Source organism: Sus scrofa, chromosome X, assembly GCF_000003025.6.
Source record: "Sus scrofa isolate TJ Tabasco breed Duroc chromosome X, Sscrofa11.1, whole genome shotgun sequence".
Classification (NCBI taxonomy): Eukaryota; Metazoa; Chordata; class Mammalia; order Artiodactyla; family Suidae; genus Sus; species Sus scrofa.
Genome location: NC_010461.5, coordinates 44300694 through 44318369, shown reverse-complemented (window position 1 = coordinate 44318369; position 17676 = coordinate 44300694). Strand labels below are relative to the sequence as shown.

Here is a 17676-nt window from a genome sequence, read left to right as displayed (position 1 = left end):
AATATGTATATCTCACTCTCTCTTCATCTGTAAGGTTTTTCCTTAGAAATCCACTGATAGCCTTATGGTATCCCCTTTATGAGAGATTTTTTTCTCTTGCTACTTTTAAACTATCTCCTCCATTTGATTTGAGACAGTTTTATTATAATGTTTCTTTTTTTTTCCTTTTTAGGGCCTCACCCATGGCATATGTAAGTTCCCAGGCTAGGAGTCAAATCGGGGCTGTAGCTGCCAGCCTATGCCACAGCCACAGCAGTGTGGGCTCCAAGCTGCATCTGCGACCTACACTATAACTCACTGTGATGCCAGATCTCTGACCCACTGAGCAAGGCCAGGGATTGAACCCACATCATGGATACTAGTCAGATTTGTTTCCAATGTGCCACAATGGGAAGTCATATGATGTTTCTTAGAGAAGATTGTTTTGGATTGAAATTATGGGGAGGCCTCCTAGCTTCATGAACTTGGGTGTCCAAATCTCTTCCCAGGTTTGGGAAGTTCTCGGACATTATTTAAACTTTATCATCTTCTCCTTCTGGGACTCCAATGATGCATAGACTCTTTCTTTTATTGGTGTCCTGTGAGTCCTATAGGCTTTTTTTTTTTTATTCTTTTTGCTTCTGTGACTCAATGATTCCAAATGATCTGATTTTTTCCTTTTCTGTTTGGTCCAATCTGATGATGAAAGCTCTCTATTGAATTCCTCAGTTCAGTCATTGTATCTTCAGCTCCACAATTTCTGTTTCGTTCTTCTTTATGTTTCCTATCTCTTTGTTGGACTTTATATTTTGCTTTTGTATTATATCTTGATTTTGTTAAATTGTTCATCTGTGTTCTTTTGTAGTTCTCTCAGCATCTTTAGAAAAATTATTTTGAATTCTTTGGCAATTCACATAACTCCATTTATTTGAGGTCAGTTACTGAAAGTTTACTATGTTCCTTTGGTGGTGTCATATTTCCCTGCTTATTTTTGATCCCTCTAATATTCCATAGGTTTCTCCACATTTGAAGAAGCAGTCATATCTTCCAAACTTTATAGACTGACTGTGGTAAGGAAAGGCCTTCACTTGCAAGTGGGGCATGCTGGAGCATGATGTGACCTTGGATCTAGTGGTGCAGGGCACAAGTGCAGAGGCATGTGGTAGCTCCAGGTCTGCGGGGGGTCTTGATGTCTTGTCAATTCAAGCTGCTGGGGCCCACAGCATCAATAAATGTGTGGTAAGCACTGTGGAGGATTTGCAGGCTACAGGGGCTGTTGTGTTCATCAGGTGTACCTCCAGGTCTAGCAGCTAGGGACCATGGCAGGTAGTGGTGGTAATTAGAGTGGCATGCACATGCTTGGCAATAGGGGTTAGCTGCAGATGCCTGTATAGTGTGTGTGTTGGGGGGGTGCGACTTGAAGACACACACACAGTGATGGGGGCCAGGGCAGCAGTAAAGGCCTGAGCCAACTGTGGGTTTACTAGCACTATGGAGACCCTAGATATTGGCATGCACTCCTGTGGCTGTACAATATCCCCATGAGTACTCACACAGCAGTAGAGGCCAGGGAAGAAAGATAGGTGGAGTTATGGAGGTAAGAAGCTGGAAGGGCTAACTGTAGGTGGAACCAGTGGTTCAAGCTAAATGCAGGAGACAGGACCGGAGCCAGATCCACAGCAGTTTCAGGGGCCTTGTTTGTTGGCATGTACTCTAGTGGCTGCAGGATCTCCACATGGATGTGTGCACAACAGTGGATGTGGGTGATGTTGGTCAGGCCAGGGGTGTGCAGGTATATAGCTGGAAGAAAGGGGAGGCTAGCTGCAAGTGAGCCCATTGGTATTGGCCATTGACTGGATATAAGGCCAAATATAAGCCCACAAGAAGCCATGAGAGCCTTGACTATAGAATCTTGCCATGGACACAGACATAGCAGTAGAGGTCAGTGATGAGAGGCAGGAGGGTGGTGGTCAATAGCACATCTAGATGGACTGGCTGCAAGCACTCAGGATCAGCCACAGGGATATGGGCTAGTATCTTGCATTTACATGTCTGCAGAGGCCTGGGATGGCTGCCAATGCAGGTATCAGGCTTCACCAGGAGCAGAGGATAGAGGGAGCATGGAGGGTCTTGGGTAGCTGGCATTTGTCAATGAAAATGCCTTTGGGGCAAAAACTGGTGAAATCTGCAGGAAAGCCACACAGGCTCTGCTGGTCATTGGTTTCTTTAGTGGCAAATTTGCTGGGATCCTCTACAGAGCAGGCCACTGGGAACCACAGATTCTCCTGATACATAGCTAATGCTGGTAGCCTTGCTTTCTTCCTTGTTCCTTGCCACTTCTATATGTCTCAGCTTTGCTGGTGTCTGGGTGAGATAAAACTGAAATGGGTCCTCCTGTGGTGCCCTGAAAGCCTGGGGAAGGTGGTCACACCCCATTCTCCCTTTCCTGGAAATGGAACTCTTTCAGCTGGGGAGTTACTTCTTGGCACTGAGTAATGTCAGCTTAGGGATGAGATGATGCAGACAAAATGAAGCTGTTCTTCCTTCTCTTTTTGTGTTGTTATTCTTAAGTTTTTTGTTCCACTGTGTGGCTGAAGTTTCTTAAGTGGACACTGGTGGTCTCTAAGAGCTGTTTCTGTTTGTGGATAGCTATGTAATTATTGATCTTTGTGGAAGGACAGAGGCTTGGCCTCCTACTTCACCATTTTGATGACATAACTCCTTAGCTTTGACTTTGATTTTTTTTTTGTCTTTTTAGGTCCACACCTATGGCATATGGAGGTTCCCAGGCTAGGGGCCGAATCGGAGCTGTAGCTATTGGCCTACTCCACAGCCACAGCAATGCAGGATCCAAACTGTGTCTATGACCTACACCACAGCTCACAGCAATACCGGATCCTTAACCCAATGAGCAAGGCCAGGGATCAAACCCATGTCCTCATGGATATTAGTTGAGTTTGTTATCCACTGAGCCATGACAGGAACTCCTGGCTTTGATATTTAAAAACTGAATATATTGATATTTAAATTTGATATTTGATATTTAAAGACAGAGCCAATATATTTTTCAGCTTTGAACTAATTACCTTTTTTTTTTTTTTGCAGTGACAAACAATTCCTAAATTTCAGTGGCTTACAACAATAAACATTACCTGTGATTCTTACATGAGGTTCTAATGGTTAGTTACACCTTTGCTGTTTGGCTGGGTTCAGGTGGCTTCATGAATTTTCTCATTCAATGATCCAAGCTAAAGGAACTTCCACTCCCTTTGGCACACTCATCTTTTGTTGGAAGGCTAAAGCTTGAGGGAGAAAGAGCCAAACCATAAAAGGGTATTTAAACCTTCCCTCATGTAGAGTATACCATGTCCACTATATTAATCATCTATTATTGCTGTATAATAAATTACAAAAGACTTAGTGGCTTACAACTCATTTATTATCTCACATTCCCCATGAGTCAGGAGTCTGGACATTGCTTAATTGAGTTCACTGCTTAAAAATTTCACCAGCTAATTGCTGGCTGTCAGCTAAAGGCTACCCTCATCTCCTAAATGCTTCCCTCAGCTCCTAGAGGCTTCCCACAGTTCCTAGAGGCCTCTCCACAGTTCCTTGCAGTGTGAAAACAGAGACGATGACTCCATGAAGGCAGCAAGAAAAGTCTCTAAGGCGAATATTCTAGCAAGACCAGATCTTACATCATGTAATATAATCATGGAAGCATCATTTCATCACCTTTGCCATATTCTATCAATTAGAGACATGTTACATGTCCCATCCACACTCAAGGGGAATGGATTACACAAGGTCAGGAACAGCGTGAGGTGAGGATCATGGAGACTATTCTAGAGTCTGTACACCATATCTGCTTACATTCTATTGACTAGAGTGAGGCACATGACTGGCCAATCCCAAAGACAATGGGGCAGTAAGGTATACTCTGCCTACAGAGTAGGAAAGGAATAAATAATTTTGAACATATAATACAATCTACCAAAAACTTAATTTCTGGCATTCTTAAACTTGTGTGTAATCAATAATCATATGATCACCTGTCGTATTCATTAGCATAAAAAATGATAGTAATATGAATAAGGGAAGTCAGTAGGACTTATTGTTAATATCTTAATACTCACTGTTAAACATAGAAAAACATTCTAGATGGAATTCAAAGAGACTATATTGTCATATATTCTATATGTTTTACTTGTATTAGTCAGTTGAAAAATAAATGTATATCTATTTATGGCAAAAGCAAAATATAACAAAAATTAGTGCTGATTGTGACAACTGTTGGTTTTACCTCTATAAAACTTAAAACGTTCATATCACTAAATGGAGAGATATACTGTTAATATATACAAATTTTGAGAGAGTGCATTCACTAGATAGCCTTAGGAAGGCTATTATATCAATTTCAAACTAAAAAGTCTTTAAAATTTTTAAGTAACAGAGATCCAAATATAATTCTAAAATGTAGACTTGTTTGAGGTATTAGCATTCATAACAATAAGTAAAATATCCTTTAAGAACATACTTAATTTTTAGTTATTGATTTAATTATTCTTTCAAGAAAAAAATCTCTTATTTGGGAATTGTTTACATCTTATAAGGATGGCTTAAAACCAGTATGTCAACTTTCCCACCTAAAATTTTTCAAGGAAGGAAAATCTAAAAGCAAAATTAAATAAATCTTTCCAAAGGAAATGACAATGAAACTAAAACCTGAAAGAGTTAGCCAGGCAAAAGTAGAATGAATACAGTGGAGGAAGATTCCCAATACAAGGAAGTGGAATATAAAAGAATTAGAAGGCTAAGTACATGTGAGAAGGGCTGAAGTCCTATGGGGAAGGTGTATTACTTTACTAGGCTACCACAAGTTAATTACCTAAAACAACATACATTTATTATTTCACAGTTTCTATGAGTCAAGAAAGCAGGCAAAGTTTAGCTTGGTTCTCTGCAACTCTGCAAGGCTGCAATCAAAGGCTTAGCCAAGTCTGGGCCCTAATCTAGAGGCTCGACTAGGGAAGGGGCCACTTCCAAGCTTACTCCAGTTGTTGGCAGAATTCACTTTCTTGTGGCTTTAGGAATCATGGTAGGTTGTCTCTTCCAAGTCAACAATGGAGAAAGGGAGGGAGGGAGAGAGAGAGACTCTATAACAAGTTAGCTGGTGATATGGCCAGGATGGCAGGGTAGGAAGACCCTGAGCTCAGCTTCTTCCAAGGACACACAAAAATACAACTATTTACATAGTAACTATATATGATAATTAACTGAAGACTAGCAGAGAATATTTTCCACAACTAAAGATATAAAGAAGGAATCACAATGAGAAGGGTAGGAAGGAAAGAGACACAGTATAATCAAGACCCACACTCTCAGGTAGGCAACCCACAAATGGGAGGATAATTACAACTGCAAAGGTTCTACACAAGGAGTGAAGGGTATGAGGCCTACATCAGTTTCCCCAGCCTGGGGGTTCTTAGCAATGGGAAGACAAGCCCCTAAAACTTCTGGCTTTGGATGCCAGTTGGACTTGCATATGGGAGAACTGGATAACTATAGGAAACAGAGACTCTTTCATGTGAAAGGCACATAAAAACTCTCACATGCTACAAGTTCCAGCACAGGGGAAATAATTTGAAAAGAACAGAGGCCAGATGCACTTGCTGGTCTCCGAGAGCCTTGTGGAGAAACAGATGGCAACTGGGATGCCCTGTGGGAACACAGGTGCTGGCACCACCCACTTTGGGGAACTCATTCTACCATGAAGACACTGGTAGTAGAAGTACCATTTTGGATTCCTCTCTCTAACCTATGAACACCACCAGGGACTTACCCACTCACTATCAGGTTGGCACCAAACTTGGGACACCCAGGCCCCATAGCCAATAACATTGGGTTCCCTGCCCTGCCCACCAGAAATTGAGCACCAGCACCAGGACTCACTGGGCCACAGAGCCAGCCATGCTGGGACCAAGCTTTGCCCACCAGTGGATTGGGAGACCCCATGTAAGACAGGGCCTAGTAGCCAACCAGGCTAGGGGTCAGTCCCATCTACCAATCTACCCACAGTAGTCAGGCCTGTCACAAGAGAGCTTCCCACCCAGCCCACATATGGAAAATCCCTAGAGCACATAGTTCCAGTCACCAGAGGGGAGTGCACAGCTGGGCCCATAGGATGTCTCCAATATGAGTCCATTTCTCCAAGATCAGGAAATGTGACCAACCTACCCAATACCTAGAAATAAACAGAGAATTGAGAAAAATGAGGAGACAATGGAATATGTTCCGAATGAAGGAACAGGACAAAACCTTAAAAATAAACAAAAGGAAATAATCTATCTAATAAAGGGTTCAAGGCTATGATCATAAAGAGGCTTAATGAACTTGGCAGAAGGATTAGTGAATACAATGAGAAATTTAACAAAGATTTAGAAAATATAAAGAAAAACCAAGAGTTCCTGCCATGATTCAGTGGGTTAAAAATCTGACTGCTGTGGCTCACGTTGCTGAGGAGACACAGGATTGATTCCCAGCCTGGTGCAGTGGGTTAAAGGATCCAGCACTGCTGCAGCTGTGGCTCAGATTCAATCCATGGCCCAGGAACTTCCATATGGTTCAGATGCGACCATAAAAAATAGAGCTGAAAAATACAACCTCTGAAATTAAAAATACACTAGAAGTAATCAGCAGTAGATTTTATGATACAGATGAATGTATCAGTGAGCTGGAAGAAAGAGCAGTGGAAATCACCCAAGCTGAACAGAAAATACAATTTTTAAAAATAAGGATAGTTTAAGAGACCTCTGGGACAACATCAAGCATACTAACTTTCACATTATAGGGGTCTCAGAAGAAAATAGAGAGAAAGAGACAGAAAACATAGGTCTTAATTAAATCATACATTAGACCAGATGGACTTAATAGATATATGGAGAACATTCCATCCAAAATCAGCAGAATACACACTCTTTTCAAGGACACATGAAACATTTTCTAGGATAGATTACATGCTAGGCCATAAAACAAGTCTCAATAAATTTAAAGAGAATGACATCATTTCCATCATCATTTCTTTGTAAATCAACTACAAGAAAAAAACTGCAAAAACTCAAACATGTGGAGGCTAAACAATATGCTACTAAACAAACAATGTGTGACTGAAGAAATAAAATAGCAAATAATATCTTGAATCAGCTGAAAATAGAAACACATTGATCTCCAAATCTATGGGATGATAGAAAAGCAGTTCTAAGCCTACCTTAGGAAACAAGAGAAATCTCAGATAAAACAATCCAACTTTACACCTAAAGGAACTAGAAAAGAAGTACCAAAAAAAGTTAGAAGGAAAGAAATAACAAATATAAGACCAAAAATAAATAAAATAGAAACCAAAAAAATAGAAAAGATCAATACAACTAAGAGGTAGCTCTTTCAAAAGAGTCAAAATTGATAAATCTTTAGTCAGACTTATCAAGAAAAAAGAGAAAGAAGAGGTCAAAATAAATAAAATTATAAAGGAAAGAGGAGAAATTACAATTGACACCACAGAAATACAAGAGATCATAAGATATTCCCACTAAAAATTATACACTGATAAAATGGACAACCTAGAAGAAATGGAAAAATGCCTCAAAATGTACAATTTCTCAAGACTGAATTGGGAAGATATGGAAAATATGAACAGATTGGTTATCAGTAATGAAACTGAATCAATAATAATAATAAACAACTCCTAAAAAACAAAAGACCAAGAGCAGATAGCTTCACAGGAGGATTCTACCAAACCTTTAAAGAAGACCTAACACCTATCCTTATATAACTATTTAAAAACATTAAAGAGGAAGGAACACTTTCAAACTTATTCTATGAGGATAATATTACCTTGACACCAACATCCATTTATGATAAAAACTCTCCACAAAGTGGGTATAGAAGGAGCATACCTCAACATAATAAACCTATAGCTAAATCATACTCAATAGTGAAAATCTGAAAGCATTTCTTCTAAGATTGGGAACAAGAAAAAGATATCCACACTCACCAATTTTTTTAACATAGTATTGGAAATCCTCACCATAGCAATCAAACAAGAAAAATAAATAAAAAGAATGCCAAATTGGAAAGGAATAAGTAATAGTCTCACTGTTTGCAGATGACATGATGCTATATATAGAAAAACCCCAAACATTCCACCAAAAAGAATTAGACTAATAAATGAATTCAGTAAAGTTGTAGGACACAAATTAACATACAGAAATCTGTTGTTTTTCTAGACTAACAACAAACTAACAGAAAGTAAAATTAAGAATACAATACCCTTTATGATTGCATCAAAAGAAGAAAATACCTAGGAATAAATTTAACCAATGAGGCAAAAGACCTGTATTCAGACAAATATAAGACATTGACAAAAGAAATTGAAGATGACATAAATGAGAAGATATACTGTGCTCATGGAGTAGAAAAATTAATATTATTAAAATGATCATACTATCCCAGGCAATCTACAGATTCAATACAAACCCTATCAAAATAACAATGGGATTTTTTACAGAACTAGAATAAATAATTCTAAAATTTGTATGGAAACACAAAAGGCCCTAAATAGCCAAAATAATCTTGACAAAGAACAAAGCTGCATGAAGTTGCGGGTTCTATCCCTGCCCTTGCTCAGTGGGTTAACAATCCGGCATTGCCGTGAGCTGTGGTGTAGGTCACAGACGCGGCTCGGATACCACATTGCTGTGGCTCTGGCATTGGCTGGCGGCTATAGCTCTGATTAGACCCCTAGCCTGGGAATCTTAAGCAAAAAGACAAAAAAAAAAAAAAAAAAAAAAAAAAAAGAACAAAGCTGGAGGCATAATACCCCCCTGATTTCAAACTATACTGTAAAGCTACAGTAATCAAAACAATATGGTACTGGCACAAAACCAGACACATAGATCAATGGAACAGAATAGAGAGCCCAGAAATAAACTCACACTTATAAGGTCAATTTATGGCAAAAGAAGCAGGAATATACAATGGGGAAAACACAGCTTCTTCAATAAATGGTGTTTGGAAAACTGGACAGCTACATGCAAAATAATCAAACTGGTCTTCTTTCTCACATCACATATAAAAGTGAACTAAATGAATTAAAGACTTAAATGTAAGACCTGAAACCATAAAACTCCTGGAAGAACATAAGCAGTATGCACTTTGACATTGGTTTTGGTAATTTTTTTTTTAATTTATCTCCTCAGACAAGGAAAACAAAAGCAAAAATAAACTAAAAAGACTTGCAAAGTGAGGGACACTATCCACAAAATGAAAAGGCAGCCTACTGAATAGAAGGTATTTGCAAATGATGTATCTGATGAGAGATTAATATCTAAAATATACAAAGAACTCATATCATTCAAAATCAAAACCAACAAAAACAAAAATTAAAATTTTGCAGAGGACTTAAATGGACCTTTTACCAAAGAGGACATATAAATGGCCAAAAACATGGAAAATGCACAATATCACTAACCATCATGGAAATGCAAATCAAAACTACAATGCAATATCACCTCACTTTTGTCAGAATGGCTATTATCAAAGAGACAACAAATAACAAGTGTTGGCAAAGATGTGGAAAAAATGGTACCCTTATGCACCGTTGGTGGGAATGTAAATTGGTGCAGCCACTACAGAAAATAATATGGATAATTAAAAATAGATCTTTCATACAATCCAGCAATTCCGCTTCTTGGTATTTTCCCAAAGGGGGGGGGGAAACTTATTTGTAAAGATATATACACATATATTTCAATGTTCATTATTTGCAATAGCCAAGATATGGAGGCAAACTAAGTGCCCATCAATACATTAAATGGAATATTACCTAACCATAAAGAAGAATGAAATCTTGCCATTTGCCATAACATGGATGTATTTAGCAGGTATTTTACCAAGTGAAATAAATCAGATAAAGATGAATACTGTATGATTTCACTTACATGAGAAATATAAAAAATAAAACAAACAAAACCAACATAACAAAGCAGAAACAGACTCAGAGATAGAGAAAACAAACTGGTGGCTGCCAGAGGGAAGTGGCAGGATGACTGAAACAAGTGAGATTAATAAGTATAAATTTCCAGTTATAAAATAAATGTCATGGGAATGTAATGTACAGTGTAGGGAATATAGTCAATAACATTGTAATAGCTTTGCATGCTGACAGCTGATAACTAAACATATCGTGGTGATAATTTTGTAATGTATAAAAATATCAAAACGCTATGTTGTATACCTGAAACTAATATAATAAGTCAATTATATTTCAATTCAAAAAATAAAACAAGTTGCCTAGCAAGATAGAGTCATATGTAATATAATGTATTCACAGGAATGACATCCTATCATTTTCTTTTGATTAAAAGCAAGCCACTGGTCCTGCCCACATTCGCTGGGAGGGGATTACACAGAAGTGTGAATTCCAAGTGACGGGAAAGGGCTACCTGAAAACCCGTCCATCACAGAGAAGTATGGTGGTGCCAGGTAGGTTCATCTAATTCACAGTTTGGGCAAATGCAGCTTGGCCAAGTATCAAGAACAATATTCAGCCAAAGCTAAGGCCAACACCCAAATCCTCATTATATGTTGAAACTTTTGTATATAAGAGTAAATTTGAAATTACATAAAAATATTAACCATAAATTTATTATTTAAATGTTAGTAGTCGATTTTTTAAAGTTTGTTCATAATCTGGGAAGAAAATTTCTAAGCACTGTCACACTGCCTACGATACTGTTGACCTTTCCTTCATAACATTTTTACAGCCACATCTTTACATTTATTTGTATGACTAGTTGATTAGTATTTGAACATTATGCTAAACTAATCTCCAGGAGAACAGGAGCTTGTGCCCAGTTTTGCTTATAGAAGTACTTTTGATGGAATAAAGTTTTTGGCTCCCCCACATCCTCTTTGCTCCTACCTATCCCTACCCTTTATGGGAAGGGAGACTGTTAGCATCATATAAGTGCATTAAATTTATTCCATCATAGTTGATCAATAAATAGCAATAGAGGGGTTTATGTACAAGAAAGTTCACTTTAAATTTTTTAATAATTATGAAAATTTGGAAGCAAACTAAATGTCCAACAGTAGGGGAATTATTAGTTATAACATGGTACATCTAATCTATGCAGAAAGAATGGATACTATTATTTTTTTAATTAGGTGGTTACCCTTTTCAGAGATACAGAATACAAACGAGACTGCTGCCCAAGCAATACAACCTGCATTTCCTAATAATAATGTGGCAAAAAAAATAATGTACTTTGGAGTCAAGTAGCTCTAGGTTCAAACTCTTATTCTACCAATCTTGGATGGCCAAATGGAGGTCTGCCAATCTTGAATGAGGTTTGTCTAAAGCAGTGGTTTCCAACAGTAGCATCTGAAGCGGCAACAGTAGCATCAGCTGGGAACACTTTAGCAATGAAAGTTTTCTAGCCTCAACTCAGACCTACTGAATCAGAATCTATTGGGGTGGGGCCAAGCACTCTGTTTTAACAAGCCCTCCAGGTAATTCTGATGGATGCTCAAATGTGAGACCCCCAAATTCAATTCCCATTTGTTTTAGCATCCCATCTTGGTTATACTGGTCTCCAGCCACAAGGTGGCAACCTCTGTCTAAAGTCCTATGGGTTGACCAATGGTTACAGTATGAGTATATCTGGCCTAGTCACCTATCTGTCCAAGAGAGAGTAGGTAGTAATGTGTGTGATACAGGGATGTGAAGAAGTGCGAGATGAGAGAAGAAGCAAAGGGATGGAATGAAGAATAGGTCTGAAGGGGGCTTTATCTTTGCTTTTAACATAGCAAGTGAAAAGGATGAGGAAATATCAGTAGTGGTACTAGGGATGCTGGTATCAGGTTGTTTTTCCTCCTAACAATTCAGCCAATTCTGGGTACAAAACAATGTGCACAAATGTTGGAGCGTTTGTGGGCAACCAATTTCATCTATACTTTTCATCTTTTAACACACACACATGACTCAAAGGCAAGCAGCTCCCCTACACCATCATCTACCCTCTTCCTACCTTTATACTGTAATCATAAATTCCTTATTCACTCCTTTTCCCATTATTGATTTTCTTCTTTTAGTATCTTTCCAGGAGTTCTCGTTGTAGCTCAGTGGTAATGAACCCAACTAGTATCCATGAGAATGCAGGTTCAATCCCTAGACTCACTTAAGGATCTGGCATTGCTGTGAACTGCGGGTGTAGGTCGCAGACAAGGCTCAGATCCCGCATTGCTGTTGCTGTGGTGTAGGCCACCAGATACAGCTTTGACTCAACCCCTAACTTGGGAAATTTCATATGCTGCAGGCACAGCCCTACAAAGACAATAAATAAATAAATAAATAAATAAATAAATAAATAATCTTTCCATAGTTCTCTTTAGAACTCCATGGCACAGTAAAGTAAGCTCAGCCCACAAAAATGTACTTTATCACCTTTCTTTATTGATCCCTTCTTAACTGAGACTTGGTACTCCCTCGAAGGTTACCTTTCTATATAGCCTTCTCTGGCGAAATCTGTTAAGTTTCTTACTCCCCATAAATTACATGGCTTGCTAAAGAGGATAGAGAATGAGAAATCCCAGTAACATAAGTCTCAAAGGAGGATCCAATTTCTCATCTCTGGCAATGGGATCCATGCAGACATGTCACCCAACACCTTAGATTCTATGTTCTGTTGAATATCTCAATTCCATTTCATTTCAGCCACTGCACCCATGACCACACAGTGGATCTCTTCAACACCACACAGTAGATCTTTTCAAGATCTCCAGTGTAGGAAATCTGCACTGGAAGTCTTTTTTGACTCATTTATCTTTTTCTTCTTTCCCACTTTCTATAGATACATGGAATTTTCTTTTCTTTGTTTAAAAGTTATACATCTTATTTTTGTTCTTATTGGGGTTTCCCTTAACATTCATGTTTATTTACCCCTGTTAATTTATCAATATCTATATTTTACTCTTAAAAATACAAGTATTTGAAAAAGCTCCTATGTCATTTGGAGCCCGCCACACTTTCCTGTCGTTCTGATAATTTTAAAACTTTAGTTCTGGGGGATATTTTTTTTTCTTCTTCCTGCCCAGTATTTTGTTTTAATTTTATTGTAATATAGTTGACTTACAAAGTTGTATTAATTTCAGGTGTACAGCAAACTAAATCAAGTTAGTTTTCCCATATAGGTTACCACACAGTATTGAGTAAATTTTCCTGCGCTATACTGTAGGTCCCTGTTACCCATCTATTCTATATATAATAAGCAGTATGTATATATCAATCCCAACCTTAATTTATCCCTCCCCCCACATTTCCCCTTTGGTAAACATATATTTGGTTTTGAAATCCCTGAGTCTGTTTCTGTTTTTTAAGTTCTATTTTATCATTTCTATTAGATTCCACATATTATTAATCTCATATGATATTTGTCTTTCTCTGTCTTACTTCACTGGGTATGATCATTTCTAGGTCCATCCATGCTGCTGCAAATGGCATTATTTCATGCTTTTTTATGGCTGAGAAACATTCCATTGTATATATGCACCACATTTTCTTTATCCAAGCCACTGTTGATGGACATTTAGGTTGACTTCATGTCTTGGCTACTGTAAATAGTGCTGCAAGGAACATTGGGGTGCATGCATATTTTCAAATTAAGGTTTACTCCAGATAGATGCCCAGGAGTGGGATTGCTAGCTCATATGATAGTTCTATATTTAGTTTTTAAAGGAAACTTCATACTGTTCTCCATAATGGGTGCACCAGCTTACATTCCCACCAACAGTGTAGGAGGGGTCCCTTTTCTCCACACCCTCTCCAGAATTTTTTGTTTGTAGATTTTTTGATGATGGCCATTCTGACTGGTATGAGGTGATACCTCATTGTAGTTTTGATTTGCATTTCTGTAATAATTAGTGATGTTGAGCATTTTTTCATGTTTTTTGGCCACCTGTATGTCTTCTTTGGAGAAATGTCTGTTTAGATCTTCTGACCATTTTTGAGTTGCTTGTTTTTTTATGTAAAGCTGTATGAGATGTTTATATATTTTGGAGATTAATCCCTTGTCAGTCGCTTCATTTACAAAGATTTTTTTTCCCATTCTGTGGGCTATCCTTTTGTTTTGTTAATGATTTCCTTTGCTGTGCAAAAGATTTTAAGTCTAATTAGGTCCCATTTGTTTATTTTTGGTTTTATTTTCATTACTCTAGGAGGTGGATCAAAAAAAGTATTGCTGCAATTTATGTCAAAGAGTCTTCTGCTTATCTTTTCCTCTAGAAATTTTATAGTATCTGGTCTAAAATTTAAGCCCTTAATCCATTTTGGTTTTATTTTTGTGTGTGGTGTTACAGAGTGTTCTAATTTCATCCTTTTACATGTAGCTGTCCAGTTTTTCCAGCACCACTTATTGAAGAGACTGTCTTTTCTCTATTGTATATTCTTGCTTCTTTTGTCATAGATTAATTGACCATATGTGTGTGGGTTTATTTCTGTCTGCCCAGTATTTTTAATTTTTCACATCAGCAATACACTATACCATGATATTTAATCACCCTTACTTTCCATATCCCTTGCAACATCTCTTTTTTTCTCTTCTTTTGAAGACTTCCTCCAAACTTGCCTTCAACAAGGATCTTTGTGTGGCAAAACTTCTGAGATACTGTATGCCCCCAGATACTTTTTATTGCTGTATTACACATAAATGAAAAATAACTGGATATAAAATTATAGATTAAAAGTCTTTTTAAACATGATATGTCCAATTCCTTAAAAATATTATTCAATTGTCTTCTTGTATTTAAATAAGTCTGTTATCAGTTTAATTATTTCTTTTGTAGAGAATTTTATTTCTTTCTGGAAGCTTTGAGAAGGCTTTGCTATTTTTAAATTCCATTATAATGTGTGTATTTGTACATGTGTACATATGCATACATATATGTATACATATACATATAAAGGATTTACTTTACCTCTCCTCATCTGTGTCAGCCACAATGTGTTTGAGGAGTGGGGAAGAGAGAGCCACAGAACCTGTTCATCACTTCCATTTGCTGCCAGCATTCCCATTTGCAGCTATTATCAAGGAGTCATCTTGGTACTCTTTGAAATAAGGAGCACTGTTGGGAAGTCACTGTCCCAGGCTGTTATTTACTAGCTTTGGAGACTTTAAAGGGATGGAAGAGTGAATGGCCAATGACGTAGTCCCCACCTTTCAACCTCCCACTCAGCCAAGCAGGGCTTTTTTGCTGAGTAATACACACTGATATATTTACAAATGCTGTTAACTGTGATTTGGGATGTTTCTGCTGATTTCTGTAGTGAAGGGGTAGATATGTAGGGATCATGGCAATTAGAGGAAATACAGGAGTGAAACATCAAGAGCTTTTTTCTTTCCTTTTATAGAGGTACCCGAGGCATATGCAAGTTCCCAGCCAGAGGTAAAATTGGAACTGCAACTGAGGCCCACAGCCACACTGAATCCCTAACCTACTGAGCCAGGCCAGGAATTGAACCCACATATCCACAGAGACAACACTGGGTCCTTTCCCTGGTGAGCCACAATGGGAACTCCAAAAGTTGTCATTAAACTTATCCTCTTACTGCTGCCTTCAAACTAACCTCTATTCCTGACTACTAAAAACAAAAACAAAAACAAAAACACACTAAAAACACAGATATGCAGCTTGAAGTCACCACAACAAATGGCTTCTTTTCTTAGCTGGGCCCTCGCTACCAATCAGTTATCTCTTTGTCAGCTTCTTCTCCCATTTGTTCAGTGCCTATTCAAATCTGTACCACACTCATCAAGCCCTTCCTATCCCTCTTTTTTTTCAGCAATGGGCTGAGGAACCACACTTTACACAACTCCAGAAGTACTCTTTCATATGTGAATAGCAATTTTAGAACACAGTGAAAATTATACCTCTGGTTGTATTAGACTTTAGCACTGCAACGACCTTGAATTCTATGTTAAAGGAAAATGAAGAGAATGAAATGACAAGAATCCAGTAATGAAGCAGAAATCAAGATATTCTGAGATTAAGAAAAACAGAAAATTTTTCATTGGTAGGCCTAAGCTGTGCCTAAAGGAAGTTCTTGAAACAAAAGAAAAATTAAAAAAAAAAGGAAACTTGGAACATCATTAAAGGAAGAAAGAACAATAGAAGAAAAAATGTATGGGTAAATGTAAGAAACTTTCCTTCTCTTGATTTTTCTAAATTATGTTTGATGATTGAAATAAAAATATAATATTGTCTGATGTGATTCTCAATGTATATAGAGGAAATAGTTCATAAAATTATATTATTAATGCAAGAAAGTGCAGAAATTTAAAAGGAAATACCTCTTTGGAACTAATAAAATGTCTACACAACCTGTGGAGTTTGATAAGTTATGTATGAGTTATGTAATGTCCACAGCAACAACTAAGAAATTCTATATAAAGACATGCACTCAAAAACACTAGCTTATTCAAAATGGAATTCTAAAAAATCTTGAAGTAGCCAACAGGAAAGCAGGAAAAAAACAGAAATGAAAAACAAAGGAACACGTGCACACACAAAATGAAGGACTTAAGCCCTAATAGATCAATAGTAAAATTAAATGTAAGTTGTCTAGGGACTTTGATCCAGACCAGATGGCATAGACTCATTTCTCCCTAAGTACAGCTATACCATGACGCAGGAGACAACCACAGGGGGACTCTCAGTGGTACAGAGAGGAAAGTAGACTGTCTAGAGACTCCAGTACTGGAGGAAAAATACAGCAGATGGGTATCTTACAATCCCTCATCCAGGAACATAAGGTGACCCAGGGCTGGCATTTCCTGACCCTAACATATTGGTCAGTGTCTCAGGTAGGTTCATACCTTCTCCAGAATAAATGAGAGTTATGCTGACAACTCCAGTCAGGCCCAGTGGCAATAGTAAGGGTGATCACTTGATCACCCTTATCACTTGATAATAATAAAAGGTGGCCAGGGAAAATACTCTTTATTTCTGTGGGTCAGAGAGTTTTTTTCTCTCACATAGAGATGCCCAGTGGCACCAGCAGGGTGATCCCCCCACAACAAGTGGCCCCGCCTGAAAAGCATTCTTTGTATTCTGTAGCTGAAGACTCCCTTTGCCCACCTAGAGATATGATAGGCTTGGAAGGATTGGGAGGGCAGAAATCTCACCACCACAAGGGGCCAAATTCAGGCATTACAAGCAGTATTTTCCTTATATAAAATATTCTGAAAAAAGCAAATTATTAGAGAAGAAGGTAGTTTTGCCTGGGATTTGGGGTGGGAACAGAATTTGACAAATGGATTCAAGAAATTGGGGTTGGGGAGTGGTTGTAAATACTCTAAAACTGGATTTGGTGATGGCTGAATAATCATAAATTCATTAAAAGTTATTAAAATGCACATTTACAATGTGTAAATTATATCTCAGTAAAACTTTTTAAAAATTCACACAGTTAACTAAAACTAGAAAGAACTTCTTCAACTTAACATGCATTCACAGCTAAAATCGTACTTAATATAAAAGATTGAATATTTTACCTTAAGACCACAAAAAGAGACAAGGACCCTTATTTTCATCACTCCTATTTGATATCATATTTGAAGTCTTAACTGGTACAATAATACAAGA

The 17676-nt window shown here is 37.7% G+C and overlaps 1 protein-coding gene across 3 annotated transcripts in view; it reads left to right on the top strand.

The window, feature by feature from the left end:
• Positions 1-16414, top strand: part of SHROOM4 (shroom family member 4) — a 242014-nt gene extending 225600 nt beyond the window's left edge. Inside the window, exons 11-13 of one of the 3 annotated variants that reach the window (XR_002340847.1) lie at positions 3085-3158; positions 10401-10518; positions 15875-16414. The gene's annotated coding sequence lies outside the window, so the exon portion shown is untranslated. The remainder of the gene's footprint in view (positions 1-3084; positions 3159-10400; positions 10519-15874) is intronic. The other 2 variants (XR_002340848.1, XR_002340849.1) reach the window with 2 other exon arrangements.